The 9,353-nt window shown below is 47.9% G+C and overlaps 1 long non-coding RNA gene across 1 annotated transcript in view; it reads left to right on the top strand.

The window, feature by feature from the left end:
* The first annotated feature begins 964 nt into the window (after positions 1–964).
* LOC137522452 (uncharacterized) overlaps positions 965–9,353 on the top strand; it is a 134,577-nt gene continuing 126,188 nt past the window's right edge. The window contains exon 1 of the long non-coding RNA XR_011022299.1: positions 965–1,054. This is a non-coding gene — a long non-coding RNA (uncharacterized lncRNA). The remainder of the gene's footprint in view (positions 1,055–9,353) is intronic.

Genomic DNA, 9,353 nt, shown 5'->3' with positions numbered 1-9,353 from the left:
TTATTGACAATTTGATTGGGAGATCATAACATTTACATATAACTATGATTATCTGACTGTGCTCAAACAGTTAAAAACAAAAAAAAGGTTATTCTACAGCACAGAGTGCAAGACACTTACATCTAAGGATGGTTGGAAATGCTGATTTCCATATCCGCAGAAATTAGCATTTTCACCAATGCCGATTACCGATTCTGCAGATTTCTGATTCCAAATTTCCAAGGAGTCTTTATTTTGTCAATTTTTGCATCCTCTAATTATCCAAATACTTTCAAGTTGACTCAGACGTATTGGACCAATCAGAGAATGCAGAATTTTAACACGGTAATCCTAATAGCACAGAAATTTTGGGCCAATCACAAGACTCAGGAATACTCTGTAGCATCCGAGTCTTGTGATTGGTCCAAAATTACCATGGCAATCTGATTTTAGAGATGGCCCAAACCTCCGATTTTAGGTTCGCGAACCTACTGCAAAAGTTCGGTTCGCGCAAACTTTTGCGAACCGCCATAGACTTCAATGGGGAGGCGAACTTGAAAAGTTAGAAAAAATTATGCTGGCTAGCAAAGTAGCAGAAAAGATGTTTCAAAGCATCAAACACCTGGAGGGAGACATGGTTGACTGGGATAGACATCAAAAGTCCTGGAATTTTTTTTTAGTTTTCACTCAAAGCAGTGTTTTAAGAGCAGAAATCCCATCCAATGCTAAATTGCAGGCCTACACTACTATATGTGTATACATCAATCAGGGAGTGTAATCCTCCCTTCCTCCTCCTCCGGAAATGTGTGTTTGCATACAACAGTCTATCATGTGTTTATCTATGCATTACCAGCTATAACCACAGGGTGGCAGTGTGTTCTAGTGGCAAAGGTCTTGCTACATCCTGTGTCTGTAGAGGAAGTTATGAATAAACCTGTTTGTATCCTTGGTGAGTAACATCCAAGAGAGCCATTACCATGAGGATGATTAATATCTGTGTCTCCTGCATTCTGCATTGCTGTGCACTAAAAAGCTAGTTTATATATACAGCCTGTCTATCAAGCCACTTCTTCAGGTCAGTGCCTCAGGTACACTAGCCTGAAGACTTGGGCGTCTAATAACTAAGTTAAGATAATCTGGTCCCAAGTGGATCTGCTCACACGTTGTTAAGAAACCACTTTGTGAATAATTTGCCTATTAATTTGTGCAAAATCTAAAGTGTACCTGAGGTGACATGATAACATGTGTATGTACAGTGCCAAACATATTAATAACTACGCTGTTTTTTTTTTTTTCCTGCCTGAAAGAGTGAACTTCAGACATGCAAGTGACATCTTCTCTCTTTGTCAGATGCTTGTTGGATAGTTGTGTAAACATCACTGATAAGGAATTTCAGCCATACAACTTCTGAGTGCAAGGGATAGATTAAAAAAGGGCAATAGTTCAAGTAGTAGAAGGTTAGGATTATGCACCAGGAGAGGGTTAATATTCAGAGGAAAAGTTAGGGTTGGGGCATAGCAAGGGGTTGACATAAAAAGTAGGTTAAGACTAGGAGTCAGTAGTTCAGGTGACTTGGGTGTAGGAAATGGCAAGTGTTTGATAAACACCTATGGTACTTATCGGTAACTAGGTGCCCAGGTAGTGAGCCCATCAGCTCCTACAAGAGGAACAATTACCAAGTGCTGCTGAATGTCTATTTTATATACCAATGGCTAGAAATAGTGATATCAGGGCTAGAGTTAGGCATTAGGAGGGGCGGTTAATATTAGGCACTAGGAGGGGTGGGGAAGTATGAGACTTGGGCCCATATGCAATTAACTTTTTCACCTGAGTTATCTCTTAGAAGATAATTTTCATCTTCTCTTTGAACGAACTTTTCGGCATTTTACAATTGAAAAAGTACCCAATAGTTGGCGAAAAAGTACCACTAAATATATTTTGAGTGTTTTCTTCCTTGTTGGTGGCTTAAAATGCATTTTATTAAATGTTGTAAAAAAATATCACCAAGGAGAAAACTCAGGAGTAAAAGTGAATTGCATATGGGCCTTGGTGTCAGGTAAGTGTATAGTAAAAATATTGGAGATGTAAATTATCAATATTTTTACTAGTAGTGCCACCTGATGCCCAATTCACAAAGCGATGCCACAACATGTACTCAGGAGGAATTTAATATTGGGTGGGAGGTTGGACTTAGGCATTAAGAGAGGGTTAATCAGGCCCGGGCCGCCCATGAGTCGGAGTGAGGCAAGTTCCTCAGGCGGCGGAAGTTTGGGGGCGACACCAGGCAGAAAGAGGAAGTGAGTACGAATGACCTCTGCCGCGGCTCGCTTTACCACCGCTAGCCTGACTGCACATCACCCGGCCGGACTGCACCCCTGGCCCCGGCGCATTGCCACCACCCTGGCTGCTGGCCTCTTTGGGCTTTCCAGCCTTCCCTTCATGACGGTGGGTGCCGGGTGTGGGCGGAGGCAGAATCCAGAAGTGACTGGAAGAGTCACGCTGCCTGCCGCCTGCCCTGCCTATCACCGAGCGATGACCCACTCCCGCTGCCCCCTGCCAGTGTCAAGACCAGGAGGAGGATGGATGGTGTCTGCTGCCCGCCCCCTGTGGCCGCCAGGATCGATGGGGAATCAGCATCAGGGAACTTGAAAATTTGAAAACCGTGGAAATATCACATTATCACCTTGGTAATTTTAGCCCGATCACAGAACTCAGAAACACTGGACCAATCAGCGAATAAGTCAACTTGGAAGGATTTGGCCAATCAGAGAATGCAAAAAATGACCCCCAAAAAACCTCATCAGAAATTGGAATCGGAAAACCACGGAATAGGCAATTGGCATTGGAGGAAATTGGAATTTCCGCCGAATCAGAAATCGGCATTTCCAACCATCATTGGAAGTCAGCAAGAGAATAAATAAAAAAGTCAAAGACGATAGTAAACCTCACAATTCTGATGCTGTAAATCTGTAGTCACACATAGAGCAGAAGCATAGATGTCAGGGAATCTCATCTGGGTATTAGAAATACGTTTTGTGCTATCAACATTCATAGCAAAACTGCATTAAACTAACCTCACATTTGTGAAAAGAATGAAAAATGAAATTGGGGCGTTTGACTTATGACTAGAAGCTAATAACAGACAAGATAGGCAGCTTCTGCTTCCCTCAGATAATGTGATGACTCAAACCCCTCATCAGTTCCAGGAGAGAAGCTGAACTGAAATAAAAGAAGAATTTCACAGAGATCTATAGCTGTGACATGAAAGCAACAAACTTGCTGCTACATGCCCACAGACAGACCCGCAGTGTGACAAGGCCCTGGAGCCTCGGAAACCCCATAGACACCATAAACACTGGGCCTGATGTACTAAAAGGGCATACATCTGTCATTGCTGAGAGACGCCAGCCATGGATGTTGTAAATATACTGTGAACAGCAGCACACATGTATGAAATAATGTGCATATGTGGCCTATAATAGAAGATCAGGAATTTTCCAAGTGACTTGCCATCCTTTGCTGCTGGAGATGGCTGCAATGCTCCCCATGTAAGTATGTGGCGGTGATGCCTCTACAGTGGCAAGGGTGTTATATAACTATTCTTTCTCACATATATGTCAGGGAAAATGTTAAATGCAATAGCAGCCTGCATGGTCCTTACCTTGCAAAGCCGTCTTGCCACTTTGGAAGTGAACCCTTATCCTAATTTTAAAGGGTACCGAGGTGAGCCTAGGGTCGAAAGTCAAATACTTACCCTAACAGTGGCGTTACTACAATTCATAGGGCTCCCCGTCAAAACTTTGATGCCCCCATGTTCACGCCCCTTCCCTTGCCTTTCCATGGGACCCTTCAGGGCCTTGGAGCCTATTTCACAACGGTAATAAGACAGGGGTGACCAAGATGATCTCTACACCCATAACAACCATAACCACAAAAAAAACCTGATCTGAAGTATAGTCCCCTGTATCAGAGGAAGGGAAAGTAAGTAGCTGCCCCCCCCCCCCCGTCATCACATGGGCTACTCCCCTCTAGGTACACCCCTGCTTACCTAAGAATAGGGAAGCCTCTGGATACTTTAGAGGCCATCCTCCATTCCATGGTTGCAGGGTGAGGACTCCCCAAAGGAATTCGTCAAGCTCTTGTCGGATTCCATGCTCATGATTGTGTTCTGGTTTAAGCACCAGCAAAACTATACTTCATTTGCATGAGCATGACTGCACCTGCACAGTAAGTTGGATCTGCTCGTGCATGAGGGTCTGTGCTACTGGGAAGTAGTGATGGGCGAACACCTGGATGTTCGGGTTCGGGAAAGTTCGCCGAACATGGCCGAGATGTTCGGCATGTTCGGGCCGAACCCCGAACTTCCCGAACATCCCTATTTTGGGGGCCCTATGGGGTCGCAGGCATAAGGGGGGAGCATGCCCCGATCGCGGGGGGGGTCGGAAATTCCCCCCACCCCCTCCGCTAGCGCTCCCCCCTCTGCCCGCTTCCCCATTCAAAAGTTTCAAGAAGTACCTGTATAGCGGATGGCCTGGCAGTGGGCGGCACTGTGGAGTGAGGAGGAGGAGGAGTCCGGAGAGTGACGAGTTGAGGGAGGCCGGGCAGCGGGCGTGAGGTCAGCGAAAGGGCGGAACTTCCGCCCTTTCTCTGACCTCACGCCCGCTGCCCGGCCTCCCTCAACTCGTCACTCTCCGGACTCCTCCTCCTCCTCACTCCACAGTGCCGCCCACTGCCAGGCCATCCGCTATACAGGTACTTCTTGAAACTTTTGAATGGGGAAGCGGGCAGAGGGGGGAGCGCTAGCGGAGGGGGTGGGGGGAATTTCCGACCCCCCCCGCGATCGGGGCATGCTCCCCCCTTATGCCTGCGACCCCATAGGGGGGCCGTATTGCGGCCTGTTCGGCCGAACAGGGCCCTGTTCGCCCGAACAGGGGCCCTGTTCGGCCCTGTTCGGGGGCATACAGAAGTTCGGGGCGAACCCGAACTTAAAAGGCCGAACACCATGAGGTGTTCGGCCGAACTCGAACATCACCCGAACAGGGTGATGTTCTGCAGAACCCGAACAGTGGCGAACACTGTTCGCCCAACACTACTGGGAAGGTGCGGTCGTGCTTGCATGGGAGCACCACGGCCACACTGGCGCATTAAGCGGAGCACAGTCATGATGTGCAGGAGGGTCCCGGGCAGCAGTAGAGGTCTGGAGAATGGCATGGGAATTTCTGGGGGTTCCAAATGCTTCCCCCTCTTTTTTGTAAATTTTGATTTTGGACCGGAGGTTCACCTTGGGTTCTCTTTAAGAACAAGTTACTGATCTTCATTTACAGCACCAATGAGGAGATGGATGGTAATAGAATGGGGGAACTTGTGAGACATCCACTAGGCTCCTTTAATAAGAGGGTCCCTAGATATCCACTCTCCTCTAGGGATACTAAAGGGGTCATTTATGATGCTTTTGCTATTTACCACAAAGAGTTTAAAAATAGGAGCATTCACACCATTCATTTTTTAATAAGATAGAACATTCTTTTTTCAATTATTTTTTAATTAGTAAACCTTGTTTTCTTTATGTTCTAAATCTATGGTTAAAGGGGAACTTCAGCCTAAACAAACATACTGTCACCAAGTTACATTAGTTATGTTAATTAGAATAGATAGGTAATATAATCTCTTACCCACCCTGTTTTAAAAGAACAGGCAAATGTTTGTGAATCATGGGGGCTGCTATCTTTGTCATGGGGGCAGCCACCTTTTTGGTTGAAAGGAGGTGACAAGGAGAAGGAGACACAGTTCCAACTGTCCTGTGTCCTGATAACCCCTCCCAGCTGCACAGGCTAGGCTTCAAATGTCAAATTCAAAATGTTAAAAAAAAAATTGCACCAAAACAGCAGAACGAGAACAACAAAATCAGAAATCCCATCATGCTTTGCACAGCATCAGGGGAAAAAAGCCCGGGCAGTTTTCTTCTGTGCAGCTAAAAATGAGACTTGTATAAGAGAAACAAAGTTCTGATGCTGTGAAACTGTTAAAGAAACACAAAGCCTTTTCAGTGCTGCTGAGTCGATTTTTAGTCCGGAGGTTCACTTTAAGCTATATATGTATCTGTCTTCATCTGTACAATTCAGTCTTCTGATCTGTAAACCGGTACTTCCTTTTCATCTGTATTTTTTGTTTTCCATCTTCCATCATGTGTTTCTTCCCTTTTTCCTCCTTGCTAGTAGTGTTGGGCGAACATCTAGATGTTCGGGTTCGGGCCGAACAGGCCGAACATGACCGCGATGTTCGGGTGTTCGACCCGAACTCCGAACATAATGGAAGTCAACGGGGACCCGAACTTTTGTGCTTTGTAAAGCCTCCTTACATGCTACATACCCCAAATTTACAGGGTATGTGCACCTTGGGAGTGGGTACAAGAGGGAAAAAAAATTAGCAAAAAGAACTTATAGTTTTTGAGAAAATCGATTTTAAAGTTTCAAAGGGAAAACTGTCTTTTAAATGCGGGAAATGTCTGTTTTCTTTGCACAGGTAACATGATTTTTGTCGGCATGCAGTCATAAATGTAATACATATAAGAGGTTCCAGGAAAAGGGACCGGTAACGCTAACCCAGCAGCAGCAGACGTGATGGAACAGGAGGAGGCGCAGGAGGAGAAGGCCACGCTTTGTGAGACACAACAACCCAGGCCTTGCATGAGGACAAGAAGCGTGCGGATAGCATGCTTTGTACCGCCATGCAGTCATAAATGTAATAAAGATAAGTCGTTCAATAAACAGGGACCACGCGGCAACGCTAACCCAGCAGCAGCAGACGTGATGGAACAGGAGAAGGCGCAGGAGGAGAAGGCCACGCTTTGTGAGACACAACAACCCAGGCCTTGCATGAGGACAAGAAGCGTGCAGATAGCATGCTTTATACCGCCATGCAGTCATAAATGTAATAAAGATAAGAGGTTCCATAAACAGGGACCGGCAACGCTAACCCAGCAGCAGCAGCACACGTGATGGAACAGGAGGAGGCGCAGGAGGAGAAGGCCACGCTTTGTGAGACACAACAACCCAGGCCTTGCATGAGGACAAGAAGCGTGCGGATAGCATGCTTTGTACCGCCATGCAGTCATAAATGTAATAAAGATAAGAGGTTCCATAAACAGGGACCGGCAACGCTAACCCAGCAGCAGCAGCAGCAGCACACGTGATGGAACAGGAGGAGGCGCAGGAGGAGAAGGCCACGCTTTGTGAGACACAACAACCCAGGCCTTGCATGAGGACAAAAAGCGTGCGGATAGCATGCTTTGTACCGCCATGCAGTCATAAATGTAATAAAGATAAGAGGTTCCATAAACAGGGACCGGCAACGCTAACCCAGCAGCAGCAGCAGCAGCACACGTGATGGAACAGGAGGAGGCGCAGGAGGAGAAGGCCACGCTTTGTGAGACACAACAACCCAGGCCTTGCATGAGGACAAAAGCGTGCGGATAGCATGCTTTGTACCGCCATGCAGTCATAAATGTAATAAAGATAAGAGGTTCCATAAACAGGGACCGGCAACGCTAACCCAGCAGCAGCAGCAGCAGCAGCACACGTGATGGAACAGGAGGAGGCGCAGGAGGAGAAGGCCACGCTTTGTGAGACACAACAACCCAGGCCTTGCATGAGGACAAAAAGCGTGCGGATAGCATGCTTTTTACCGCCATGCATGCAGTCATAAATGTAATAAAGATAAGAGGTTCAATAAACAGGGACCGGGCGGCAACGCTAACCCAGCAGCAGCAGCAGCACACGTGATGGAACAGGAGCAGGCGCAGGAGGAGAAGAAGGCCATGCTTTTTGAGACACAACAACCCAGGCCTTGCATGAGGACAAAAAGCGTGCGGATATAGCAGCAATGCTTTTTGCCGCCATGCAGTCATAAATGTAATACAGATAAGAGGTTCAATAAACAGGGACCGGAAACGCTAAACCATCCCAGATGTTCATTGGTCATGTTACTTGGTTGGGGTCCTGGAGTGTTGCGTAGTCGTTTCCAATCCAGGATTGATTCATTTTAATTTGAGTCAGACGGTCTGCATTTTCTGTGGAGAGGCGGATACGCCGATCTGTGACGATGCCTCCGGCAGCACTGAAACAGCGTTCCGACATAACGCTGGCTGCCGGGCAAGCCAGCACCTCTATTGCGTACATTGCCAGTTCGTGCCAGGTGTCTAGCTTCATGCCCGGTTTCAGGTCCAGCGGTGCCAGCCACAAATCCGTCTGTTCCTTTATTCCCCTCCAAATTTCCTCCCCTGTGTGCTGCTTATCCCCAAGGCAGATCAGCTTCAGCAACGCTTGCTGACGCATGCCAACAGCTGTGCTGCACTGCTTCCACGATCCTACTGCTGCTGGTGCTGGGTTAGCGTTTCCGGATGAGGTACAGCTTTGAGATGCGTTGGAGGAGAAGGAGTCAGAGAGGTAGGTGCTGCTGTTGTTATCCAGTGGGAGGGACGGCGGTGCAGCTGTTTGCGGCGTGGGCAACACCCGCGCCGTAGCAGGTCAGGAATCGCTGCCAGGCTCCACAAGGTTCACCCAGTGCGCGGTAAGGGAGATGTATCGACCCTGTCCGAACGCACTCGTCCAGGTGTCAGTGGTGAGGTGAACCTTGCAGGCAACGGCATTCTTCAAGCTTCGGGTTATTTAGCTGACCACGTGCTCATGCAATTCAGGCACTGCAGAGCGCGCAAAGTGGTAGCGGCTGGGAACCACGTAACGTGGGATGGCCACTGACATCATGCCCTTGAAGCTGTTTGTCTCCACCACTCGATATGGCAGCATTTCGCAGGCCAGAACCTTGGCTATGCTGGCTGGCTGTTACTGCCACGGCCCGGGGGTCATTTGCTGGCAATTTCCTCTTGCGCTCAAACATCTCAGAGACAGACAACTCAACCGTAGGGCTGCACACCGAAGGGCTGTTGGTTGTTGTGTTTGATGAACACTGGGAGACCTCAAGAGCACTAGTCCGGAAAGTGACAGTGTCAGCATCGTCTGATGTTTGTGAATGTTGTGAACCACGCAATGGCTGGGCTACTGCTGCTGCTGAGGCGGGTCTGGTGGTGAGTCTGGTGAACCCAAGGGAGGCAGTGTTGCTGGTGGTACCCTGTCCTGCCGCGTTTGCCCACAGAGTGGGATGTTTGGATAGAATGTGGCGGCTCATGCTGGTGGTGGAGAGGTTGTTAATACTTTTCCCCCTGCTCAGGCGGGTCTTGCACACCTTGCAAATCGCCATGGTAACATCCTCAGTGCAGTCTTCAAAGAAAGCCCAGACTTTGGAGCATCTGCCTTGCTGGCGATTTCTGTTTGCGCCTCTTTTGCCTCTCACTTGAACTTCCATGCTTGCGGTGCCTG

Source organism: Hyperolius riggenbachi, chromosome 6 (assembly GCF_040937935.1).
Source record: "Hyperolius riggenbachi isolate aHypRig1 chromosome 6, aHypRig1.pri, whole genome shotgun sequence".
NCBI classification, from domain to species: Eukaryota; Metazoa; Chordata; class Amphibia; order Anura; family Hyperoliidae; genus Hyperolius; species Hyperolius riggenbachi.
Note: the sequence above shows the minus strand (reverse complement) of the source record. Positions and strands in the feature narration are given on the sequence as shown.